The 27,404-nt window shown below is 47.1% G+C and overlaps 1 long non-coding RNA gene across 2 annotated transcripts in view; it reads left to right on the plus strand.

Annotated features, from left to right (window-relative positions):
- LOC135298584 (uncharacterized) overlaps positions 1–27,404 on the plus strand; it is a 250,881-nt gene that overhangs the window by 17,750 nt on the left and 205,727 nt on the right. The window contains exon 1 of one of the 2 annotated variants that reach the window (XR_010360573.1): positions 2,193–2,305. The exons of the other annotated variant lie outside the window; for it this stretch is intronic. This is a non-coding gene — a long non-coding RNA (uncharacterized LOC135298584). Of the gene's footprint in view, positions 1–2,192; positions 2,306–27,404 lie in introns of those variants that run through there. 2 annotated transcript variants of the gene reach the window in all.

Below are 27,404 nucleotides of genomic sequence, written 5' to 3' on the forward strand. Positions count from 1 at the left end.
GATGAGTTTAAAGAAATGATGTTCTCTTCCGCTCCTTGTCTATGGGCAATGCCAGGTACAGTGTTCCCGCGGCTGACACCTCCCCACGCCCTTGGGGCTGCCCCAGCGCCCAGGCACACGTCTGCACCCGGTGCCATCCCTGCCCTCCCCACGGCAGCAGGCCCTGCTCTCCAGGCTCTGGCACCCGTGGCTTTCTCAAGCGCTGCCTGGGAGCGGAGCGGCAGCAGCTCCTGGGAGGCCGTGCCATGGCCGTGGGCTGCCCTGCCTGTTCCAGGACACCGAGGGGCTCCATGGCACTGCAGGCCCTCCAGGCCAGTGCCTGCTCCTTCCCTCCTGCCTCCCCCTGCGTGTTTGCTCTGTGTGCTTTTTGTGTTTGTTACTTATTTAACCCATCAATCCTGCGCACGATATGCTCAGCAGCTATTAATTCCACCCCTCCAGCCCCTCTTTATTGGGAGCACACACTGGGAGTTGTGTTTTATGTCTGCTGGAAACAGTAAGCAGACAGCTTCTCTCCCTCATTGGCCCAGCTCTGTATCCTGGAGCTGTGGCTGGAGGCTGGCTGGGGTCTGTCCCCCAGCTGTGGCTCAGAATACAGATCAGGCACACTGCAGTAACCCGCGCAGCTCTTCCTCTTTGCCAGGGGGGACTGGGACATGAGCACAAGATGACCCCCATGAGCTGGAATGCCAGGGGAAAACCAAAGCAGAACAAGAGCAGACAGACACCAACGGAAGGGACATGGTGAAGCAGGTTATTTTGCAGAGGCATGAAAGAGGGAATTAGGAGTGGAAGGAAGCAAGAGGCCTTCTACAGCTAGTGCAGGATTTGGCTGTCTCTTGGGGGCCAGTTTCTTTGTGTTAGTGCTGATTAGCTCTGCTAAGAACAGAATCCAGACTAATTACATGATATAGTTTGGTATCCTTTCCCTTGATTTTCACCTACCTGGTGCATTTCCTGGTGCCTGAATAGTCATCTGGCTTCACTTATGTTTTCTGTTGACCTGGTGAAATATGTTAGACAGGAAAGACCAAGTATTTCACCTGTCTGAGAGAGAAAAAACTTTTTGATATAAAGTGAAAGTAAGTATTTAATTCTGGAAAATGTTCTGCTATCTAAGTTTTTTATACCAAAGCAATGTAAAAAGCTATCCATCTCTCTGTTGATTTTTCTTTCAATCTGACTGTTAATATATTTATTTTTAAATACTGGAAATTCCTGAGGCATGAAAAATCAGATTTTTTTCCTGGTGATATGATATTGTTAGCTGAAGAGTGAGGCTGCTCATTGTGGAGGGGGTGCAGGTGATTTTTTTCATGGAGGTGAAACAGTTAACCAACAAAAGTAACTGCAGTGACTGACCTGACATCTGTTTTCAAAGGTGTAAAATCTGTGTGTCCTTCTACTGAACACAGAGGACATGGTTTTGACATACTGTGGTTCTTGATGATGGAGTGAATGTGAGCCTCTCTCCTCTCTAAAGCTTGTTTTGCAGTTTGTTTGCCCCATCTCTTGAACTTCTCCAGTTCTTGGTGTAGCAGAGTTGCAGGTTCTGTTCCTATCACAGTAAAAAATATAAATAATAAAATTATATGTAGTTTATATACAATAGCTTTTTCCCAGCCTTGTCCCTGTTTTGAAAAAAATTGGTTGACAGGACCAATCACTCTGGGCCTGAGCACAGATCCCTTTGGAGGGTGAGGGTCTGTGTTTGGAATGACTGGCACTGCCTCTGTCTGTCCCGGGGGTGGCTCTGGCTGTGCCCGGGGTGGGAGGTGGCTCTGTGGCCTCTCCCGCAGGCAGGAGCAGCGTGCTGCAGGCAGAGGTGTGGCTGGCAGCTCTCAAACAGGCCAAAATTGTACCTTCTCTGCAGCAGGATATGTGTAGCAGAATTCTGAGTTCTTTGCTGCATTTTCCTACAACAAATGGACTTTTCCTTACTACTGGCTCTTGCTGGGATGTTTCAATCTTAAATATTTTTTTTGTGCATTAAGTTCCAGCAAACCCCAGAGGGCTAAATTCTGACCTGCATAAGCAGGTGCGAAGTTAGCAGAGGTACAGCCCCTTGGGCTAACCCTGCCTTTGGCTCTGGGCCTACCCTGCTGCCTTGCCAAAGCAGAAATTGCTAGTCCTGGGTTTTTTTTCCTTTTTTAAAATCCTTTTTTCCTGCTGTATGATCATTCTCTCTGACAGAGTATTGGTCTCCTGATCTCACATGTTGGTGCATAAGCAAATTGATGAGGAAACCATTGACAAAGTCCTGATGGTGGAGAGGCTGATGATGAATTGGGGGCCATTACAGAAGGTATTGTGCACGTTCTACCAGCTGACACTGAACTTCCCTCCTAATGCTGGTTTCCTTCTATCTGGTAAATGGATTGGATGCTGGCGTCTCCCAATTAAAGCTAGTGAGGTCATATACATCCTAATTACAGGCTAGCCTTTTGTGTCTAAATGTGACAGACATGTGCTTGGGAAATTGCTTTTAATGACTAAATAAACAATATCAACTCCATGGCAGATTTGAATCGCAATTGGAAGTGCTCAGCCTCTGGAGTGCTGGGCTGACGAGGTGACAGCCACTTGTGCTGCTGACCCCTGCTTGGGATCTTTGTTCCTTCCACTTTGTGTGGGGGCCCTTGCTCGCCCTTCCCCGTGCTCTGGACAGGACTGCTTCACACACACGTGCAGCAGGATCCCTCATGAGAGCGATGCAGCTCTCCTGTTAGAGGAGGAGGGGATTGGGACAGAGACAAATAGAGTTTACACCAACAGCAGAGGAGGAACAAGCAGATCTAAGACAAATCCACAGTAAAACACAGGATGGTTACACGTGGACTTGGAGTACTCTTGAGAAATCACAAGTGACTGCCGTCACCATCCATGCTGGGGATGTCTCCACATGGGCAAATCTGCTCCCAGGCACTTAGGGAGAAATCTGGACCGTTTCCAGACAGGCAAAACCACTCACTCCTCATTCAGACCACAGGCATAATGTTGCCCTCCTGCATGAAAGCTTTGAACAAGGGGATAAGATCTATGTGGATATTCAGGAAGAATCTTTTGGGGATATATGCATGTTAAATAATACACTTAACGTTGGACCAAAGGCAGTGTAAGTGTTGTGCTTTTTTTGACACTGGAGGCAAAGTGCTCTGATTCCCGGGCAGCTTGCTCTTGCTTGCATATGTATTAGTTTCTATTGGTAGTATTCCCTGCAGGATTGTTTAAACTGGCTAAAATCTTGCTTGCTATTTTCCTGTATTTTATAATGCTTGGCAATACTCAGTGCTCATCAGCAGTCACACATACCTGCTGTGCCTGGCTCTTCTCATTTGTTCCCTAGGGCAAAGCTTGTGTCTGAAGGTTGGAGCCTGAGTAAGGAAACTGTGGTTATCTGTGAAAATCAGTAGCCCCATTTGTGGTGTCCAGAATAGTGGTGCTGTTGCAGAACGAGTATGGAGGAGTGGTGACCATAGACACACCTTGTCCTTGAGCTCTCATGATTTCTGGTCATGATTCAGATAGGCACTTAGGTGTGTTCCAGGCTGTAGTGTGATAGGAAATATGCTTGGGGCTCGGCCTGTGAGGATATGCCTTCCTATTGTACCACCTGAACTCTCTGAACTAGGTTAGACTGACATCCCACAAAGCCCTGAAGCTTTTCCTCAAAAAAGCTGTGCAGTCTCACTGGATCCCTTCAAACCCAGTGATCCTAAAGTGCTTCCCAGGTCCCAGGCACAGGCAAATGCCCTGCCCATGTGTGTGCTGGAAGGGGACCTGAGCACACACTTGTCTTCCACCCTGATTTTCCAGCAACACGTCTTGCTCAGTGTGTGGATGCCATCAATGGTGTCACCAGAATCACACAGGTACCTTGAGTTAAACCTCAACAAAAAGATTTTTGTCACAGCACAGCGGGATCTCGGGGTTTTAAAATGTGAGGAACATCCAAAAGCCAAGGGTTTCTGTCAGGTTAGAGCCCATAAAAAATATTTAAGGACAAAGAACTTTATTTAAGGAATGACTTATGTTTATCTCGCCTTCTAAGCCATGCTTAGATCAGGAAAGGCTTTTAGTTCAGGAATGTGAGTGCCCTGATGAGAGCTTGTGTCCCAAATTTTTTGTGTCCAGCTGCCACACGAGCCTTCAGGACTGTACCCTCTTTGGCGAGGGTTGGTTTTCGATAACAATCTAACCAAGACTTCTGTTGTTCAGAAGTAAGCAGCCTTCCCTCGGGATGGGAGAGGTTTTAACATCAGTGCAGCTGGTAGCGGGCAATGGGCATGGTGGCATTTGTGGTGCAGGGCAGAATGGGCCCCAGGCTGGCTCGGGTCAGGAATGCCATTTGGGCTGCTTGAAGCGCTGTGATGAGGCAGGGGCTGGCAGAGCCTGGTTTAGCCTGCCCTCGTGGATGAACACAGCCTAAGTATGTGCATAAATTGAAATTGCAAGCAGTTCTCTTCAAGTGGGTGCTCGAGGTTATGTGCTGGCATAGGCACCCAGCTGGACTGAGACTCATCCTGACAGATACTTTCCCATGGAACAGATCAGCATATCTGCCTGTGTGTCATAGCCCAAATACTTTAATGCTGCCTGAGCAGAGAGTGCTGTCTGCCTGCTCTGTGGTGGGGCGAGTGCCCTGATGCAGGGCCGGAACGATTCCCTTGGCAAGCTGTATTTTCTCCTTTGAACTGACGGGTGTCAAACCCACAGTGGTGTCAAGACAGATGTGAAGTGCTCAGGGCTCATGGTAATGTATCATGCCCTGTTGTTTTATGTTGATAGCACACTGGCACAATTTACGTCAGCTATTCTCCCTTACCTTGAACTGTAAGGCACAGCAGCTGTTGAGTTTATATTTACAGCACTCTAAGTGTTTAGGCCATGCTTCTGACAAAGCACACACATATTTCATGATGCTCTGCAGCCTCATGGGCTCTGACAGACCCTTCACGTGGACGGATGGTGAAGCACTGAGTGAGGGGTCTGCCCTGAAGATGGGCTGTAAATTGCTGTTGAAGTAAGATGTTTGTTCTCTCCAACAAGCGACCTATTTTCATGGTCCTTGCAGGAGCTGAGCTGTCTTAAAATGTGTCAGTGCTCTCTCAGGTTTGGTTACAGCAGACTGGTCTGCACAAAAGTTACTAGAGAAGTGGAAAGCACAGAGTCTAAATGGGTTTTATCTTCCTTTTCCCTTTAAGCCCTCCTTTCGTTTTCCCTCCCTTTGAATCCTCCTTCTGAACAGCGTTAAGAATAAAAAATGTGAATAAAATCCAGGAGCATTGATAGCAAGACTAGGCGGGAGCTGTTGTGGAGTCAGAGCTGTGCCTGGATAGGTTGCTGAATCTCAGCCTCAGCCCAGGTGAGCTGAAGCATGAAATGAAGCCTTTTTTACCCCGGGATGTGTGCTGTGTCCTGGCACAAGAGAGGGCTGTTGGTTGCAGCTCTGCAGAGGTTTTCTGTTCTCTGCAAATGATGTGACATCAACGCCATTTATTTGGCACAAGGTGGGGATATTAGAGGAATAAACAGGTCTTGCCAGTAAGAGCTTCATTCCTAGGGTGATATGTAATAGCATCAACCAATCCATTTAAAATGACCTGGCTCCTGCAGGCATGGGGCTTTCTGGAACAGGAGGAGTGCTCGGGCAGCCAGAATAACAGCTCTGAGCTCTCTCTAACTTCTTGGGAGGCTGCGGGAATGCCCTGCAGGTGCAGGCTGCTCCTGTCTGTGTTTAGATGCATTTGTCTTAGCAGGAATGAGAGTAACATTTCCCAGAGAACATGGGAGGTAAGTCTGCACTGCTGCAGGCTCCTGGTGTGAGCTTGAGGTAGGTGAAAATCCTTGGATTTGTTTGCACATTGACTCCCAAGTGATATCCTGTGACTCACGTGTCTCAAACAGTCTGGGTCCTGCTCTCTTTGGCTTCACAAATACTTTGCCCTGTGACATTCAAGATCTATGCAGGCAAACCTTTTCCATCTGCAAAGACTGGTTTTCCCTCCCTCCTCAGGGTGTTGTGAGGACAAACACAGCAGAGATTGCCAAGTGCTTATTGATAATAGGAGCCATGTAACTACCTGACATGGACATGCTGCTCTTTTGCTCATGTGCCTGGTAAGAAAAGTGTTATTTATCCCTGCAGCATCCTCTGAGAATGGAGAGCTCCCTCTGGGATGCACCTGATGCCTTCAGGCTGATCACTGCTGTCCTTGCCATCATCCTCTACCTTATTCCCACACCCTGTAACTCACCCATTAGCTCTTTTCTGCACTAGAATTCCTTTACAGTGGGCACCACCTCTGCCTTGTGCTTAGGACCCTCCCTTTCCCTCTGCAGAGCCCTCTTGCACAAAAGCAAGTTCCTGGTAGGAATTTGCTGTTCCTTGTCTGTCCAGATGGCCCTTCTGAGCCCCACTCAACCTCTCACAAAAGGCTCTGGACTCAGGAATTAGGAGCTTCATACTCTACTTCACCACAAACTGTGAAGAGCTTGGGCAGGAGGTTGGCTTCAGGGGGAGGCAGTGTATCGGAACACATTGGAGAAGCCACTTCATGCGAGAAAATGTGGGAAAGCAAATGAGTGATTGCTGTTGTGCCTGGAGCTGGGACTCGCTTTCCAGCAGGGCTGGGGGGGCCCAGAGCCCCCCGCTGAAACAGAGAAGTCCCTCAGGTGTCTGATGTAAATTTTCATTCCCAGGGGTCCCTTCCTCCTGGAGTGGGCAAGGGGACACTCAGTGCTGCTCTGGCTGCCCCTTTGGAGTCTGTCCCCGAGAGCTGCTTCCCTGGGCTGGGTGGCACTGTGGATGTCCCTTGTCACTGTGGCTGTTTCGTCCATGCCAGCAGTGGCTGCTGGTGACGGCCATGGCAGGGATGGAACCCTGATGGGGAGGGTGGCACTGGCACCTCCAGGCTAAGTGACAAAACGCATAGTTGAAGTTTTAGCAACAGAGGCCAAACCTGGCCTGCATGTAACAACATGTGCAGATTTGGTTGTAACAACAACCTCATGTGCAGGGGTTGAGTGGTCTATAAGCTCTTCCAGCCTGGTAAGAGTTTGGGACTGGACTCCTTGGAGCATCCCTAAATGGTGGCAAAGTCATTATTGGCACTGCCAGCAATGTGCAGGTGCTGGAGTAGTGTCCACCTAAAAGTAATTCTACCAAATTAGTGTAATGCTACATTATGGTTGGGTGTCCATCTGTTTTGTTTCTCTGTTCTGTCCTGTAATAAGTCTTTCAATTCTGGAAAACTAAGACAAAATCAAAAAATGTAAGAAGTTGTACAGTAGCCTAAAGTCCTTTGTGCTTCTTGTTCTCTTTGACTTTTTTTTTTTGTCTTAGAGACAAAGAAAATATTTAAATTTGTTAAGTATTAGAAAAGTATTATCTAACTATTTCTATAAAAAATAGTCTTTTTGCTCGCAGTTGCATTATTTCAGCCCTGGTTCTGTGCTGCTGGAGGCAGCTGGGAGGCAGTTTCGATTTGCTCATTTCTCTTCTCTCATCATAGTACAGTTGGATGCTGCCATATCTACTTTTCCTTCTCTTGCTTGATGACTGTTCACCTCAGCAAATCTTCATCAGTCCAAAGTTTTGAAATTAACACTTCAGAGCCTACTGTTGCTTTTAGGGCATCCAGTTCCAGTGACACCTCTATGGAATGATTATCACTGTAAACAGCAAAGTTTCCAGTAGGTGTAGGTACAAATCCTAAATTTGACCCATTTCCCCCTAAATCTGTAGGCTGGAGTCAGGTACAAACTGTTTACAAAAGCTGTGTCTGCCACGATTCCCAGGCTGAGGTTTTACTTGAGCAGGTGCTACTAAACTCTGAGGGTTTCAGCCCTACACTGGCAGCACTCTCAAAGTGCAGGTTATCCAACACGAGGCAAAAGTTTCAGAGCAGACATCCTTGGATTTCCAGTGTGACTCTCAGCCAGGCAGGATGGCAGTGCTGCCTGTGCATCAGCTGTAGGAGGAGTGCGCCTGTCCCTGAGTCGCCGTCCAACGGAACAGCGAGATCATCATCCTGTTTGTGAAATGATGGCATTTTAATTCACTGGAAAAAGCAGCTTGAGCTGGCCAAGTTCCTCTTCTTTCTCCCCCTTTTTTCCTCCCCTTTCCAGCTCTCATTCACTGCAGCTAAACTGTGGCCAGAAAGACTTTGCAGAGTGCGGTTTCAGCAATATTCTCTCCAGAACCGAGACACCCTCTGCCTTTTACTTCTGCCAGCAGCAAATTTTGAGGAGTGATTTATAAAGTTCAAGGCCTGGGGGCTTTGTAATGGAGACATTGACAGACCCTTAACTGGAGCATTGTGGAATGCAATACAAGAATACATCAAATAATATTTTGTGAATCTGCCATAATGCTGGATATTATCACTCATTATCATTGTAAGAAAGGGGTGATTAAACTAATAGTTACTGAGAGACATTTCTGGTGACAGGAAGCAATGATGAGAATGAACTGACCTCAGTATACATTTAGAACTGGGAATAATGGGAAGTGGCAGGAAGCCAATAAGTGAACATGGCCCACAGCTCGGATCAATGAATTACTTTTTTTCTGCTTTACAGCAGTACATGGTGTTTAATGAAAAATCAATAGCCCCCTGTAACTCAGAGCTGTAATCAATCGTTCGACCTGAAGCTGTCCCTTTTTTCTTTTTCCCTTTCCTGCCTGCCCTCCCAGGAAAGGTGTCCTGGGCTGATGACACAATTCAGTTGCGAGGGGCAGTACTTCACCAGGCTCACAGAGGGAACCTGACAAAGCCCTGCTGCAATTGATACCAGCAGCAAAGCAGCAATGTAGATATTTATATGGAAAAATCCGTGAATGGACTTGGCCAGCTGTTGCTGCTGCCTTTTGCAGAGAAGTCAGAACCATGCTTATGGCAGGTAGGTCATGTCACCAGGCCTTAGGCCCCTGGTGCCTGCCAAGGATGTCCAAGGGGGTTGTTTGAACATCAGGGAAGGGAGAACATCAGTGTTGGAAATTGGTGGGAAATCCATCCCAGCCAGCAGTGCCTGTTGACTTAAGAGGAATTAATAATGGGTGTTGGGGTGTAGTCTGTGATGTATTCCAGGAAGTTGCTGTCTGAGTTTTGCAGTGAAGTTGAGGAGATGTTGCTGGTAATGCTGCAGGGTCTCTGCAGGGTCTCACTGGGCTGCACTAACAGCAGGTGTGATGTAGGGCTCATGTATGATTGCTCCTGATTTGTATCAGTGAGGACAGGAAGAAAAATCAGTAATGAACCCCTGCTCTCAGCAAGTTCCTGAAAAGGTCTGATTTTGGAAGCTAAGGCTTTAAGAGCTAATTGGTTGGAGGTTTGGTTGGTTGGTTGGTTGGCTGAGATTTTTTGGGTTGTTTGGTTTTGGGTTTTTCATGTCTTTCATCTCCCTTGCTGGTTCCTTGCTCTAGTCTTGTCACCAACTACCAGAACTGAAGAATGACTCCAAGGGAAGGAAGTGAAGTGTTGACAATGATGAAGACCTGTTTGCTGCAGAATTGATCCCAACATCCTGATGGTTTTTCTCAACCTCCTTCTGAATACCTCAGAGACAAAAGGGCACCTTTTGCCATGGCAAGGCAGCTCTTAAGTGGGAAGGGTTTTGCTCATAACCTGAGCTCCAAAGTACCATCTCAGTCTGTTGGTTTGGGTCTCTCTTCAAGCACTGACTAAGCAGTTTTCTTTTTTGATGCATGGGAAAAATAAATGGGTTAAGCTAACGTTTCCAGCATCTCGCTGCCTCCTCACTCGCCCAGCCCCCTGCTCCTTGTTGTAGCGCGGGAGGAGAAGAGAACAAGCGTGTCTCCGGGGTCTGACGGCTCCCTTCTGCTCCACCGTGTCCGTGGCTGCTGCTGTGCCTGCTGGCTGCACGGCTGATTTCCTGGCACCGTCACAGCGCCGGGCCCTTGGCGGCGAGCGCAGCTCACGCAGGATTGCCAAGATACTCTTTCCAGGGATTGTGTGTGCCACGACTCTCGCTTGGTGTCACGTGCTGCAGCCCTCCGAATTCTCTTTGCATGCGGCTAAAATGAGGGAGTGAGGGGGTATGATGGGACCTGGCCTGGCTGGGGGAAATGCTGGGGTGGAGACAGCAGGTTTCCCGAGGGGCAGGGTTTAGTCATATGTGTTTTGGTCTGTTTCAGATCTTTGGGTAGAAACTGGATGGGAAGAGAATGTTCCATGTCAGAGCTACACACATGCCTGTATCCTCCTCTCCTGAGAGTGTGGATGGCTTCCCTGGCCACTGACTTGCTGGGACAGTGTCTGTCACTGCCTTCTCCAGCCCTCGGCTGGACAGGCCTTGGTGGCCCAAGGCAGGCTGACCTCAGGGGAAGCCATGTGATCTGAGGAGATCTCCACAGCAATGATGGGCATTCCCACTCCTTCTCCTTCATTCTCTCCCCAGTACTTTGCCTTTAGTGACTGGTCTTCCCTGTGTGACATCCCGCTGACCTCTTTGCTTGGAAAACACGGTTTGGGGTTGAGGACAAGCTCTGTGTACTTCTATACTGTTCCTGAGCGCTGCTGAGGGAGGAAAAGGCCTTACTGTACTGCATAGGGATGTGTGTGGGTCTTGGAGTTCTCTGTTCCAAAAGGATTTACAAGATGATTCCTTGCCCTGTCCTGCAGCTATTGAGATTTGGAACAAAGGGAGTGGGTTTCACCCAGAAAGAACATGTTCTGGGGTAGCTGAGCAGCAGTAATTTTGGGGTTGCTCCGAAACTGTTGCCAAATGGGGAGAGAACTGGACACAGCCCTGAGAACATCTGCACTGGTATTGTATGTCATGTTTAGCTCTGAAGACACATTTATTGCTTTTATTCCTTTGTGATTCCAGTTGTGATACTGTTGTGCTGCTATGGATGCAAGCCAAGCAGCCTTCACTGTACTCATTTTCTGTCCCATACCTCCCAGACCTTCACCTGGTCTGAAAGAGGACTGGCCGAGGGCTTTGGGAATTGGCTTCAGGAGAGGTGATTCCTTAAATGCAAGGAAAATGGAGAGTGAAACTCTTTGCTGGAGATCCCCACTGCCACATTTGTGGCTCTGAACTGCCTCCCCAGTTGCTGGCATGCTGGGTGAAGCAGGAAGCAAAAATGCTGCTGGTACCAGTGCTGGAAGTCAGAGGGCCCATGAAATTCTCAGTCTGGCTGATGCAAACCTCCTCCTGCCAGCAGAGCAAATGAATCCACAATAACCCTGGACTGCTGCAATGGCAGCTTGGCAGGTGGCTGCGGAGCAATGAGGAGCTCCGAAGCTGTGGTAGAACACTCTGTGGCAGTGATGTAACAGCCGCCTCCCACCCGAGCCCGTGTGCTGAACAAAAAGGACCAGCTTCTCCAAGGGTGTAAATCTGGGGAGCAGCACTGACTGGGGCAGCCGAGGCCTCAGCCCTGGGGCTGCTCACCCAAGTCTCGCCATCAATCTCTGCAGTGCCAGTTGGAGATGAACCTGTATTTTTACCTTCTGCTGCTTGTCTTAATTGATTTCTATTTTTTAAAAAATACTGTTTGTTAATTCACATTGTGTCTTTGGCCGACCAATTATATGCATGGCCATATTGTGTGACTGCAGCAGTCTGGTGCGGCGCAAGGAGTGCCACATCATGTGAGACGTTTCATCTCCACCAGTAACCTCGGCACCGTGGCAAATGAATACACGGGTACAGTACAGCCAGGAGAGATGAAACCCATTGACCGCTGCCCCTACTCACCACACAAATGTCATTCTTTTGGAATTTTTGCCCCCCCCCCTTTCTTGTTTTCCTGACACATTTTGGTCCCCTCTTCGCTTCTCCCCTTTTCCCTTAAGTAGAGATGACACAGATCAATACCTTTGATGGAAAGTAATAATCAGGCCTATTAAGTGACAAAGGTTTACTCTGTAACAGCTGTGCTGGCGGGAGAGGAGAGCTTGTCTGACTAATGAATCATGAAACAATCAGGCAGTAGCCATTTGTGTTTAGATCTGTAAATATGGTGTGGTTCAAGTGCCAGACCATCTCCAGCACTCCAGCTGGGGGCACAGATGGTCCACATTCAGCACAGCACAAGTGTAAAGAAAAGCCTCCCTCCTTCCCCCTCTCCTGCCTGTCCCACAGTGCCCCTCCCAAAGGAGAGAGCAGCCAGCTTGGGGATCCACTTGGGCTGTGGGCAGGAATCCTGAAGTTGCCCTTCCACATTCACCAACTCCTAGCAAAATGCCCGCTCCCTTGCTTGTCCAAGATACAGAAAAAAACCAGGAAGCCCCTCAAAACCTATGTGCTGTATAAGGACTCCTATGTTTTGCACTAAAACATTGGAGTTTATTCCTTTCTATCTATCCCTTGTATTTCTTCCATGTGCTCTGCTGATACCTTTCCTTATGCAAGGCATCATGATATCCACTCCTTAGTCCTGAAAGGCAAATGAGTGACACAGCAGGAATTCACTAACTAAAACACAGGAGCAGAGGCTGGCGAGAGAGGGAAGGAAATAAAGTTGTCATGGATTTCAGGCTCTTTACACTGTCTTGACTGGAGCTTGGAGTGCTACTCCCAGTACTGGGGGTTGAGGCAGCCCCTTCCTTGGCCTCCTCTGAGAGACTGGCTGTCCAAGGCACAGGAGTGCCAAAGGAAGAAAGAGCTGGGCATGCAGGTAACCCATTGCCTTCCTGGGGTTGGTGCTTTTGGGGCAGTGAGGCTGTGCTGCTGAGACATATTTTGTTTGCAATATATATATTTCTGTTTTTACCCTGCTAGAATTATAGGGTGTACTTGAAAGCATTTAATAAATGCTTTGTTGTCTTTTAGTCTTCTAACAAGGAGGTGGTCCTGGGACACCATTATTTGGATTAGTCCATTGGAGGAAATGATGGATTATTAGCACTCTGATCTGCTTTCCAAACCCCTCCAAAGAAAGCACTATTGCCAGAAGCAAGGGAAGGACTTGCCATTCTTATTTTGGTATTTATGTCTCCTAGGTATATCCAGTTAGCTACCATCCCTGCTCCTTGTTGTTGATTTCTTTTAGAGATTGTTATTCCCTCATTGGCCTCCCTCCTTCAAGAAATGTTCTTTCCAGTGGTTCTGGCCTGAGGCTCCAGCTCAGTCCTTTGGGGTCTTGTTGTGTGCTGCACCTTCTGTGCTGGTCCCTGCTCACACAGCAATGCACTGCAAATGAGAGTCAGGGAAGTAATTTCACTGCTTGGTAATTTATGCTCATGTCACTCTTGCTGTATAAATAACTCTACAGGACTCCAGCCAGTGAAGAGACACATCCCCAATTTATGGGAAGCACAGGGAGGTTTCTGTGCCTCCACTACCTGCTTGTGACTCCTGTGAGGGCCCAGAAACATATAAACCCTGATCAGGACAAATGATGTAAAATATTGGGGGATTCCTCCCTGTCACCTGCCTTTTGGGCTGTGACTTGCACTCTGTGAGTTGAGTTATGCTAAAGGACTATATACAGACCTGTTAGAATTTCAGAGGTGTCAGCAACAGAGAGTGAAAGTTGGCTTTGCTTTAACTCTGATCCTTTCTCTCTCTCTCTGTCTCTGTGAAAAGAGATTTGGGACTGAGGTTACAGACCAGCAGAGCTCAGTGCAATCCATTTGACCAAGAGTTCCTCAATCTAGAAGCAAATATCTAGTTTTTATGTCTCAATGTGTTTGGAGAGGTGTGTAAAGCACTGGAGAAACGACTTGAACTCAGGTTACTTTCAAAAGAAAACTATTTAAAGTGTAGAATGAGGCCAAGGTGAGCAAAGAGCACAGAAGAGGAAGATGATGACTGAGGGCTCAGTGCATGGCATTCACCTTGCTGGGCTTCTCCACAAGAGTTCTGAAGCCCTCTCTGAAGGGAGAAAGGACAAAGAGAAGACGGAGCAGACTTTTTCATTCTCCTTTCATTTTTTAAGCCATTATTTGTGTGGACAAAGGAGCAAGTTTGCCAAAACCCTAAGGAATACAGAGTTTTCGGACTTCAGCAATAGTACCATTCTTGCCAAAAATCACATTATGTCCCATCTCACTTGAGCTGTGGAATGGTTATGTCATGCAAGAAGGTGGATGAGGGAGAAAAGCTCCCAAACTCTTCCAGCTCAATCAGAGCAATCAATAAACCTCACAAAGGTAATTATTCTCTGATTTAAGGCCTGCCGTGTTTGCAATGTTATTTGCTTGCAGTGACCAAATGCCTTTGAGAACTTTGAGAAATTTAAATTTATGTAATAATGTCTTCATCCTCTCATGTCCAATAACTTACATTTTTTTTTTCTTTTTACTTCTGGGGAGTAGATTTTTTTTTCTCAGAAGCTAGGCTGAATTTTGCTTTTTGAAGGCATTTTCTTAGAAAAAGCAACTGGGGCTGTACACAGCTGGCTCTTGAATATGGAGTTTCTACTGAAACTTCCCTGCTATTATCTTGACAATGTTATTATTATCAAAGCCTGTCAGTATTAGGTACGACAGTGAGTGCTCACGGCAGGGAGGAGCACAGCCTGGTCAGCAGAGGAAGGGGGCCACTCACAGTTGTGCACCCTGTTGCAAAAGCCATAATAATTTAATCTCCTCATACTGGGATCTGCATTTCCTCTGGCCTGTAGGGCTGCTGAGTGCCTGATTTGCTTTGGCCAAATCACTAGCGCCATTCCTTGAGCATTTGCAAGACTTCAAATAGAAGATCATGCTGGTAATGACTTCAGGGCAGGATTGGGGGTTATGTTTTTATTTTTTCGTCCTAGAAATAAATTATTCAACTACTAAAATGGGGCAGGCTTCTAGCTTTTTATTGTAATTAATTCAAGGTTGTGTTAAATACATAGGTAGATAAACCACTCTCCTCCTTTGCCAACCTGCTTAGCAGGAACCAGGGAAGGCAGATCAGCTCAGTGTCGACTCGGTGGATATGAATATCACATACTGTAGCCATTAACTATCAGGTGCATTATCCTGGTATGGATTTTACGTTTTAGCACTGTGGCTGTTCTCCAATCCATCAGCATATAGCAGGATATGTTACCTGTCTCAATGTAAAGACAAATAACTTGGCAAATTTGTCTATGAGGTGTTCTCATTTCTTTGCACAAATCTGCTTGGCCATAGAGAAGTCAGGACTGCCATCTTCCTGGAAGACTGGCCCTTCCAAACCAGTTGTTACATAACCCCCCCCCTGAGTCCTCTTGGGATGTGCAGAGGAGGAGCTGTACAAGGTGAGCTGGTCAAAGCTGGCTGCTGAGCATGAATTCTCTGGAGCATGTGAGTTGCTCCTGACCAGCAGAAAGCACTTTACTGTGTTTTAGCAGAACACAGGAAACAGAGCCCTGGGCCTAAGCTGCTGTCTTCACCAAGATTTGCCTGTTTGTAGTATGAAAAGGCTCAATAGCAAATTTTGGTTTGCCAGCTAAACTAAAGCTGTACCTGAAAAATCACAGGCAGTGGCTGCTCATCCAAAAGCTGCTCTGAGGCATTCTGTCTTTCTCTCTTTGTGCTTGTGTGTCTGTATCCAGAGTGAGAATATCTGGCAGACAGGTGTACACCTGGAAGTGTTAGAGCCAGCTTTGGCCAAGCTCACCAACAAACAGTGTTAATTTTAAAGGCAGGCTGGAGATTCCCATGACCACAGGGGTCCTGCCCCTTGTTTAGCAGCCTGGTGGTCTGAGGCGTCGGGGTCAGAGTGCGTCTCTGGGGCTGTGTGTCTATTGTCTGCCCTTCCAGCTTGGGCTGCAGAGAAGGACAATGAGGTCTGAGCAAGTCCCTGCTGCCGAGCCCTTGCCGCTGGCTGTGCCTGGTCATGAATTATCACAGGGAGCTGCTGACATTGGGTGGCCACCCAGGAGCAAGGAAGAGCGGCCTCTCCCTTGGAACCTGGCTACCAGGAACAAGGTTTGGGTTGAGCCAGCTGGGGTGGGAGGGTTAACACCCTTGATCTTCCTTTGTTGGAAGTTGTATTTTTGGCAAGAGGGAAGCCAGGGATGGGAAGTCCTGCTTTTCCCCGGGGCTGACCAGGGTCCTGGCAGCAAGGGGCACTGGCCCCTGTGTATAAAAGGTTGGCAGTCATTTTTATCCAGAAGGTAGGAGATTTTCTGCTGCCTCAGGTACATATCACACGGACAGTGGGGAACACAGACTGGCAGGACAAAGGGAGATGGAGAGCATGGGGAGAAGCAGTCAGAGAGATTTGTCTCTTTGATATGCCTGTTGTCGTGGAGACCGGGAAAATATTTTGCTGTTGTTCTTGTGAGTTGCTGCAGCCATCCATTCCTGTTTTCCTTTGGAAGTTGGTGAAGCTACAGCTGTGTACAGCTGGAGAAGAGAACAGAACAGCATGGGTTGTTGCTGCCGAATAAGGGGCTGTTTGAGGAAATTGAAAAGCCATATATTGCTTACACAAAGATGTGATATGCTCTTTTCTACCACTGATCTCAAGCCCTTGCTACAGTCTAAAAACAGGGCTGCAGGCAGAAGGTAGTTTTTAGCTACAGATGTTTAAGGTAGCTCCAGTGCAGTCTCTGTGGCTGCAGTATCCCCATATTGCCCTGTTCCACCCCCAGCAGAGTGGTGTTTTGGGGTTTGTAGCTGTGTGTGAGATGTTCACAGCTCAGTGCAGGCTCCTTCTGAGAACAGGTTTCTCTTGCCAGCCATCACAAGGGATACCTGTACCTTGTGAGCCCCTTGTTTCTGGCTGCTGTGCTTGGCAGGACAGCAGGCTAAGGGGGCTGCTGCTCACTACATGGAACAGCAGGGTAAACTCACAGTGAACTTCCTCCAGAGGCTGGCAGACTTGCATTGACCATGTGCCTTGCCCAGGTACATGAGAGGTAGCTCACTCCTGTTGCTGCCTTTGCAGATCCCAGTTCTGGGAAGGCTCAGCATGGTCTTCATACTCTGGTATTTCCTGTGGCTTTATGCCGAGCCACCGCTTTCTGAGCAGCTGCCTAACATGCTGCTGGCATGGTGGGGGTTAACTGGGACATCACCTCCTGGACCCACTAATTGTGCTCATTTGCCGTGCTGTGGCTTCCAGCACCATTTCAGACACTCGAGGATGTGAAAAAGATGGAGCGAAACCAATGCAAAGTGGGCTTGAAGTGACTGCTCTCCTAAATGTCAGCTGCCCAACTAAATATAACCCCGAGAGTAGAATTTATGCTTTGCACTCCTTCGCTTTTTATTGTGGGGAGAAAAAAGCCAGGAGCTCAACGGGCTGTAACTTTAATAGGTCATTCCAGCCAGTGCTTACCTTTACAAAATCCTGCTAACGCTGGGAAGACAATACAGTGATCAAAAGCAGTGATGAGATTTTTTAGCAGCATTAACCGTCATGACCTAGCAAAATGAAAGAAAATGGTTTAACAGAACTGTCAGATCCAATATAGCTAATAAAGGCATGGATAAATGTTTATTACATACCGGAGACAGATCATTTCTGTACAGAAATTGAGGATGACCTTTACTGATAACTCTTATCTGCCTGATATCCTGAATAAGAAAAAGAGAGGGGGAGAGAGGGCTGTGCTATTGCTGGTGTTTATGAAAGGTGGAGAAAAATTACCATTTGCAGATGATAGTTTTTAGACAAGGCCTCTCAGTAAAATAAAGATATGGAACTGTTCATTCTGTGCAAGGGACTCGAGGCTCTGACCTGGCTGCATCAAATGTAATGAGTGTGTCCAACTGGGGCACTTTATGGAAACTTGATTTTCATACATTTTATGTATGTGCACACACACATTCTTTTATGTTTGTGTATGAGTCCATGTTTAGGGCAGTACCCAAATAATGCTGCCTGAGCTGCCTTCCCACCTGCTGCATTTTTGTGCTGAGCACCAGTAGCTGAAAGCAGACTTCCAAGGGAGGCCAGTTCCCGAAAACTCCTGCTGAAACGCAGCAGCCAGACCTCTGGAAAAAATGAGAAATGGAAGCCATTTATTTTGAACTGTAAATGGCATGTAAGCTTCTTGAGGCAATCTGCCTTCTCTGTTCCCACTCCATACAAAGCAGCACATGAGGATTTGAAACACAGGTAATTGCCAGTGCCGAAGCTGTCAAGTGAGGCTGCAGAAGTCCCACCTGACCGGACAGCCAGGTAAAGATGGGAGTAGAGGAGCAGACAGGTCAGCAGGCTGCCTGAAGCACCAGGAATGGGCTAACAGAGTTCTGCTGTCAGGCAATCAAAGAACAAGTAAATGCAGACTTTTCCCTCCTCAGCCTAGAGTTCAAACCCCAAACCCCTTGCTTTCCTGGTGTTCTCAGTGTGATGTAGAATTGATATGCTGAAAACACAGTTGTAGCCATGAGGGTGAGCCTCTTCCAGAAGGGAAACATCAGCAGCTACCTGTCAAACAACTGCCTGGAATGAGATGTGAGTGAAATCGGAATCAGGCCTGCTACATGCAGTTAATCATAAATAATGCTGTCTCGGTAATGGCTGCAATTAGTTATGAACTTCAATCATTGCTACCGTTTCCATGTTGGCCAATTATGCTGCAGGAATTACCAAGTAACCCATAGCACATTAGCTCTCTGTACTGCCATTGTGGGGAGGGCTCAGGTCACCGGCTCCTCGCAGGATGAATTAGCACAGCTCTCCCTGCACAATGGTGCCAGGCTGATTTACAGGGTTGGAGGCTGCCCCTTTGTCTGCTGGGGGTGTAGTAGCAGTGTGCTGGAATCACAGCTTTGCAGGGGAGACTTACCCAGCCTTACAGGAACAATGGGAAGTGCCTTTTCCCTGGCTGTGCATGGGACTTGCTAGATGCTGCCAGTAATTCTTAGGTCTGGGGGTGGTTTGGCAATAAGCTGGAATCAGACTTTAAATGGTGCAATTTGAAGCTGGGAAGAGAAACACAAATAATGGGCTCACCTGACTCTAAAGCATAAAAGATAAACACTTTCTTAAACTAGTGCTGATGAGAGGCTTAAAACTTCCACAGGCACCTGCCCTACAGCTGATGGAATGCCTTTTGCTTTGGTTTGCAGAGATGTGTAGGACAGCTGTCTTCTGAGGGCAGGAGTGCTTGTGTTGCTGTGGGGCATCACCTTGGCTGGACAAGGCAGAACAGTTTGTTCCTGCTCGTACGGCCTTGCCTTGGTGCTCGTGATGCTCTGTCACTTGATTTCTCCAGAGAACAACTGACTTGGCTCTTTATGAGAACTTTTGTTCGTCAAGTTGTATGGAAAATACTATCCTTGACTGCTGAAAGGCATTTCTGTATTGGCAACCATAAATCCATGGTAGCTGAAGTGTTTCAATACTTGAAAGCTTCCAGACCAGGCCCACAGCCACACTGTGTGGGTGTTTTGGGTGAGAACAGCAGTCTAAAGGCTCTTTTTGATGAGCTCTCAGGTCCGAGTTATGTTACTCTCATAGATGCAACGGCTGTAGTTTGAAGATCTCGTACCTGGGATGCTCTGGGGTTTCAGCACGAATTACTTGAAAGGAGAAAATCTTGGGGAAATTAGTTGCAGTTTTAAAACAGAATATTTTGTCAAAATCAAATTTATTTCAACGAGGAACAATCACTCTAATGGCTGAGAAGAATGCAAAGATTCAATGAGGTATGAATAGCTGTAAGATGGTACAATTACCACCTCAGAAACAATATATTTGTAAAGTTAATTCCTCTTGAACATGAACAATCTCCTTACACTTGACCCCTCTCTATTGCCTCTTCCATGCTTGAACTCTCCTTGAACTTTGTAGATCCATCTTGAGAGTATGATATGGCCATCTCTTTTGCATCTGGTTATTTTAGCTCCAATTTGCAGCCCTAAAATGGCAATTATGGTGATATATTGCTCAAGTCACCCGACATGGATGAGTATCGGGATCAGTGCGTTTATGCACAGGAGTAGTGAATGGAGACTACAGCTATGATTTTAAATGACTTGATTAATTCTGAAACAACACTTCAGAGTCCATTACATCCAGCAGGTGTTGGGGTTCAGGCTGCACTCCCATTGCATATTCAGGCTGCCTTCCCTCAAACACCACAAGCATGTCATCTTTATTGTCCCCCTCTTTTTTTGCATGCCCAGCATTCCTTTCCTCCCCCTTGCTCCTCCTTTCAAATCTTCCCTGACTTTTACAGCAGGACAGAAGGGGCAGGTTTGGGATAGAAGTGTCCCTGCTGAGGCTGCTGGCCTCTGTCAGTCTGTCTCTTGTCCTGTGGGCAGTACTGCCAGGAGGGAGAAAACGAGAGCAAAGCACAGAAATCATCTCAGCTTCAGGGCTGACTGAATCCAGATAAAGCAGGGAGCACCGGGCTGAAAACTCTTGCCATACATCACTCTGTAAGGACAGCCTTTTGTAAGGATCAGTTGTCATGGGGCTTTATTATGTGCTTGTTGCCTTTATTGGAGTCTTTGTGGCCTGGTCCTGATGTGCTCTGTATCTTGTTTCAGCCACAATAATTGCTGCAGTTTGGGGAGTTCAGCCCAGCAGAGCTGCGGGCTCCAACAGAGAAACAAGACCCTATTCAGGGAGAGCACTGGAACAACTGCTCCGTGGCCAGGGTGCTCCTTCCCATGAATAAGGGGACAAAAGTCGGGGGCTAATGAGAAGCACGACGTTGGAGTGTTTGTTTTAAAGACAGTGGCTCATTCTGCAGTCTGTGCTCTGGAGGCAAGAGAAATTCTGTCTGGGGTCAGGAGTCTCCCAAAGGAAGGGGCTCCTGTTTGCCCTGAATGTGTAGCTCTTCCCAGCAGAGGTGACAGCGCATTAACCTGCTCTGGAGTCCATGGAAGTCACTGGGAGCCTGTCTGCATCATGGAATGTGCCGTAATAGGACAAGCACAACGCTTGGCTGAGCTGGGTGGGAGGATCTACTGGGAGACTTCATGGGGGATGCAAGGGGTGCAGGGCTCACCCTAAGGCTCTGCTGGAAAGCATTCCTGGCTCAGACCCACTGAGGGAGTGGAGGGATCATCTGTACAGAGCTCTGTGGAAAGCTCTTCAGGGATCAGATGAGAATAGTCCTGGACATCCTGGGGGGGCAGATAAGAAGTAGTTCTGTAGTTCTTTACTGTAATTAGGGTTCAGAGCCTGTCAGGGTAATATCTGACATGGCCTAGAAATGCAAAAGATTGGGTTTGGGGGGTTTGTGGGTTTGGGTTTCATTGCTTTGGGCAAATACCTGTTTTTTTCTACCCTTTTCTCCCCTTGGTGCTTCATTAGACTTCGGTTTAATTTTTAGGGTAGATGGAAAATAGTGTGCCAGCCAGCAGCAAAGGTGACTGACAGGACTCTCTGCCCAGACCCTGCTCTGTGCAGGGAAAACCATTCCTTGGGAAGCTGTTCCTGCCCCCGGGGTTGTTTCTGTGCAGTCTCCCACTCCACACAGCCACCTCTCCTCCCACCCATGCCAGCAAGGAGGCTCCTGCATGGAGGCTCGGGCAACTGCGAGCATTCACTGCAACACCCAAACCAGGGGTTATTTATATTCCAAGTCCCATTTTTCAGCACTGTCAATTTTTCCCTTACGGGCAAACGAAAAGACAGTTAAAGGGACTTTTGGTGACATCCCCCCTGTTTAATGAAGCTTGGAGTTATGGGCAAGTGACTCGAAGTGCTGTTATTATCTGCATGAGCGGGCGAGGCCGAGGGTCCAGCGGTGTGCACAGAGCTCCCACAAATGTGCACATTGATCATGGCTAATCAGAGCGCCCGGGTCAGGGGGCTGCAGGGATGGAGAGTGCTGAAAAAGCTGACAAATGAAGCAGCAGAGCTTCGGGTTAATGTGATATTCAAACAGAATGAGCTATTCAGTTTCTTAGGAGCTTGTCACTTTTCTTTTCCTCTGACGTTTTGCTGGAGACTGCAATGGGGAGAGAGAGAGTGCATGAGAGAGCAGTGTCCTAACTGGGGGGGCAGGAGGAAGTCCTTCAAGTGGTTTTAAAAACCAGAAGGAAAAGACATGAGGGAGTGCAATTCTCCTATGTCCTCCTCACTTTGCCAGTGCTTTGCACTCTAATTTTAGTGTAGAACACTTTTTAGTTGTTTTTTTTTTCAAAAGGTGATTCTACTTTGGAACCTTTGTAATTTCTGAATCCATCTGTTACTCTGCAAAAAACCTGTTTAGGCCAGAGTGTAGCTAAAGGAGATGTTTGGGGTGCTTCTCAGGCCAGAGCTGTGCCCTCCCCAGGGCTAAGTTCGGCACTGTAATACTTGGGCTTCTCATGACTTTCTGGTTTCTTAATAATAAATACCTCACCTGAGGGCTTCTAAATATCTGTTTAAAAACTCCCTGTATTAGCTTTGCATGCTGGAAGCCCAGCTAGTGAGACACAACAATTGTACTTTAAGTGGTATAAATGGTATCTGCCAGCCCCTGTGTGGAACTGTACAGACCAGACCACAGGTTTGGGGGTTTGCTCCTGTCACCCCTGCAGGGCAGCAGAGGGGCTGGAGTTCCCTGCTGTCAGCTCTAGGCTCTCACCAGAGGAGTGGTCAGGTTATAGTACAGTGGAGGCTGGTGTACTCTAAAGTAGCACCTCATGCTCCAGGGAACTCTAGCCAGAGCCTGCCTGGAATGAACAGCTGGAGAGATTTATTTGGTGCTCTCTAGGTTAGAGGGACATAATGCTCTAAGGAGTGAGAGAGGTTTGAGGAATGCAGGGTCAGAGCTCCTGGAAGACCTTTGCCGATTCAGTAATCCTGTGGGCATGCAGTGCTGAGCTCAGCTCCTGGGAGGGGACTGGCCCAGGAGAGCAGGAGATCCTGGGAAATGCTGCAGAGCTTCCCAGGGAAAGTGCAGCAAAGGACCACACACTTGAGCTTGACAGCTTGGGCCCTTCCTTCTCTGTGCAGATGTTGATCGGGAAATCATCCTTGAAAAATTAATCAGATTTTTGCCTTTTTAGTGGAGTTTCATGCCTCTCAGACAACTTTGATTTCTCATGTTTTACTTTGGTTCTCCCTGCTGTTTCCTAAGCATTTTCTTCTTGGAAAACCTGGAAGTTATCTTTTTCCTAACTTGCAGTTACTTAAGCTTTTACAGGAGGCTCTGAAATGGTTTTGCTGTTCCATCCCAAATGCAAATAACTCCAAGTCCCCCAGCAGGACATTGCAGGGCGTGACCAGGAGAGTGTGTGAGGTTGGCAAGAGGAAAACCGTGTCATACCTGCACTGCAGGGAGCAAGGAATTTGTCTTTTCAGGCTGTTCCCTGGAACAGCATCACAATGAAGCTGGAAGGAGAAAGGCAGAGTGAGAGGAGGAGAAGGAAGCACATGGCTGTTTGCCTGCTACTTCTGGAGTGCATGACAGCTCTGGTTCAACAGCGCTGAGAGCAGCCTGGTAGTGTCACCAGGCTGGAGGCTGCAGCCTCTAAAGCTTGGGACAGCACAGCTCACATGGAGCTGACAGGAAAGTGTGAGAGCAACAATGCATAACATAGCAAAGCCCTGGATTTCTTTTTCCCTACGCACGTCAAAAAGCACAACAGATGGAAGGAAGAGCTTGGGGAAACAGTCATGGAGCTGGGGCTCAGGACATTGGAATTCAGCCACTGAGGTGGTACAAGACCAGGGATAAGCAGATGATCTGCCTCTCCTTTGTTTTGCTGATCATTTCAAGATGTTATTCTTTCTCCCCATCTGTTTTGACTCTTGGTTCTTCAGGACTGGCACAGTTTCATATTATCTCCCTTTTAGAGAGGGGCTTTCTTCCAGCACGAACCTGTCCTGAAGTACAAAAGAACAATATTGACTATTTGTTAATGCTGAGAGCAGAATTATTTAATCTTCCCCTGCTCTAACCAGTCCTGCAGTCTGCTGCTGCCTGCCGTGTGAGGTACTTGGCAACATTCTTCTACAACAAGCTCTCTCTCCTCATCAAGCTTCTGTCTCAGAGATGCATGTGAAGCATTTCAGTTTTTTCACCCTTTAATCAGATGCCTGACCTGTTCTGAACAGTTCTCAGCCTATGACCTCTTCCCAATAAACAAGTTTCAAACAAGCTGCCACATCAGATTTTGTGCAGGAACGACTGTGAGACAGCAAGGAGAGGTGATCATGCCAAATAGCGCTCCTTGGGCCAGACCTCGCTCTCCTTCCCCGCAGGAATTAATTTACATTTTTGGAAAGGCACAACCATCTCACTGAAAAGACATTATATAATTTCTCCAGCACCGAGAGATCTCCTGTTCTGTGAAGAATGGAGTGTATTTAATTAGGCAAAATATTTCTAGTGAGTTGTCCTGGAATGAACACTGTCCAGGGCACTTGGTTCTGCTGGAGTTACGCATGATTTCAAATGTGGAGGAAGCACCACAGCCACCTGGGCCACAGGTCCTTTGGTCAAGGAGAGTGTCAGAAACTCCCTGACGCTCTGCCAGCACTGTAATGCTGGACTCTCAGAATGAGGCATTGTGCAAGTCTTGCTGGGGAGCTCAGTAGCTTAGAGCTGGGTCTTGGTGTTGAAAGGTCTCAGTGTTGAAATTATTTTCGTTCACGTTTCTTTTTCCTCTCCTTTGTTCTTTTAATCATAATAATCAGTGGAACTGAAAGAGTGAAGAAAATGGTGATTTTCTTTTTGTGAACTCCGTTATTCTGCCCAAAACTGTTACCATCTTTGGGACACTTGCTGGCAGCTTCACAAGAGATGCTGAAGTGAATGATTGAGTGACACTCACTGTGTGAGCAATGGGTGCAAATGCAGATACACAGACAGGATCCTGTGCCTGGTGTTCCCTCCTCAGCCCCCAGTCTCTGTTTCTAATAACTCCTTTCACTGCTGCTGAATGCATACTGCCCCATTTTCCCTGGCAAAGGGGGAAAGCATCCTGAGGCTTTGCAGTGCTGTTCTCTGCAAGCGTGTTGTGTCCGAACAAGGCACCTGGGTGCCAGCTTGGGGCAAGGTGTTGTAATTATTGTCCACCAGAATCCCAGTTCCCAGGTGTCTGAACACAGGCACTTGCCTGGAATGTTCTCTACTTGCTGAGCTGGCCACTGTGCAAGTACCTGCATTGCCTTGGCCTGGGAAGGGCAGGAACACTGGAAGGATATGGGATTATCCCCAGGTGTGTCACAGCTGGGTGTTGGCATCACTGTGCAGCTGAGCTCTGTGCACACTGCAGGGACCCATGACAAACAGTGACAAGGCATTATCCCTCAGCTCGATAACCCAGTCTCCAGGATGCCGCTGTTTGCTGATAAATATGGTTTTTCAAACTTCATGTCTTATGGCTCTGTTCCCTCATGTTTTTGAGGGAGTATTCAAACTGGTTTAGCCCTAAGGTGCCATCAGAAATGTTGTCAAGCAAGTGATGTAATTGTTCTTGTGTCGCCGTGGCCTCGATGACACGTGGACTGTTCACTGGTGACAGTTAGTGCCAATAAATGTGACTTTGCTTTCCTTCTAGCCCCTCTAGATTGGAAAACCTTCCAAGATGATGGGTAATAGCTGAACTTGGACATTTCTTGAGGAAGGTTCCTTCCTTGAGGAAGTCAGAAGAGTGAAAATGTGATTTTTCAGTGAGTACATTTGGTCCTGTGTGGAGGCAGCTGTGGAAGTTGGAGTGCATCCTCTGACTTCTGGGCAGTGCCTTGTAGGACAGCCAGCAAACAAGCAGAGGGAAAGCAGGAGTTGTGTATTGTTCTCTTGGAAAAGCAAAGTGGAGAGAGGACCATCCTGGGCAAATTCTCTCTGCTCCAGCATTCCTATTTTGGCAGGTTTCTGCGGAGGAGGGAGTCTGCAATGTTCACATAATGCTCAGCACACTCAGGCTCTCCAGATACTCCACGGTCAGGATAAAATTCTAAACACAACTTGATTTTTTAAATTAGCCATGAGTATTTGGTGGGTGGGTCTTGAACACCTTAGGCTGTGTTTGCTGCTGGTAAGAGTAGAATAGGATAAAACAATTCCTTCAGACTTCATAGAGTTTAAGAAGACTTGGTCTGTAGTGTTCCTTCCGTGGGCTTGTGAGCTTAAAAGGGGGAAAATGCTTCAAACCATCTTCCCCGTGAGTCATAAATATTTTTCCCATCACTTCAGTGTCATAATCTCTCATTCCAAGAGAAATAATATTCAGCAGTGAAAGCCAGGCCCACGCCCTTTGCTAAGAGGTCATGGACTATAGGAGCAGCATCCCTTGAAAGAGGATCTGAGGCAGGAGACCAGGATACAGCAGTGTTTGCTTGTTTGCTCAGTTTATTTTTAATTTTTTTGTGTGTGAAATGGCTTGGCACCAGTTTATGCTTCATGTGAAATATTTACTTTTGTCTTATTTACAGGAATTTTAAATGCTTGATCAGAAATATGATCTCTCTAGTTTGTATGCATACTTTCCAGTAACCCAATTAAACCCCAGCTGCTGTGCAGGAGAGTCAGATCCTTTTTCCAAGGACTGCTCTTTATAGATTGCTTTTGTGCCCTCTTTGACTAGTGAGAATTTAATTACACAGAAGGAAAAGAAAAAAAAAAATCTAATACCTTGCTTGGGGATGGAAAAATCTAAGAATCTTTATGGTTTCCCAGAAATGTTTAGGACCCAATCCTGCTCTCAGCTGATGGAACAGCAGTTTTGGTGTGCAGTTCAGTGGGGCACCAGGCTCTATCCCTCTTCCCTTTTCTCAGATAACCATGGAGGTTAGCTGGAAACCTGATTGTCAGCTGGCCAAAGGAAGTAAACTCCTCCATGCCTTTAGATTGTACAGCTTGTACAATTGTTCAAATCCCTGGACTTCAAGATTCTAATGATTTTTCCAAAACTATTTTGAATAACTATTTAATTCTAGCATTAAAGCCCAAATTGTTGGTCAAGTGAAATATTAGTTCATGTAAGATTGACATCTTCATCTTGATTTTTTCTTTATTTTTATTTTTAAAATATTTGGACAGGATTATTGTCCTGTTTGGAATGTTTGGAATGCACAGTTGAAACTACATCAGATGGCATTAGTACTCAAGTCTCAATCCTAATTCCAATGATTTTAATAAAAGGAATACATGCTGTCACTTCTGTCCTTGTAGGGAAATCCTGGATAATTTGTAAGGTGAAAAAACAATTTCCTGATAAAATTTCAGGCTGCTTCATTGCAGTGAACCCAAAGCAAACTTAATCTATGTAAGCAGGATAGAATGCCAGCTATGTACATGCAGCCTTTGTGGCCAGCCTGCAGGACGGGATAAGGCTCAGAGAAATGCCTCGGCCGAGGGGGTTGCTGTGCTTTGAGACTTGGGGGTTCTTGTACAGCCTTGCACTGGCATTCCCTGTGCTGCTCTCCTCCCCCGGATACTCTGCAGGGAGTCCCTTGGGCTTTCTAAAGAGGAATCACCTGGGAGGATCCAAAAGATGACAAACTGTGTTTGAGGTAACGGGCTCTAAATTAGAAAGCTGAAACCAGAGATGAACATTTCAGAGTAGGGGTTCCCAGGTGAAATATCTGGGAGCTGATGGCATTGC

This window comes from Passer domesticus, chromosome 4 (assembly GCF_036417665.1).
Source record: "Passer domesticus isolate bPasDom1 chromosome 4, bPasDom1.hap1, whole genome shotgun sequence".
Lineage (NCBI taxonomy): Eukaryota > Metazoa > Chordata > Aves > Passeriformes > Passeridae > Passer > Passer domesticus.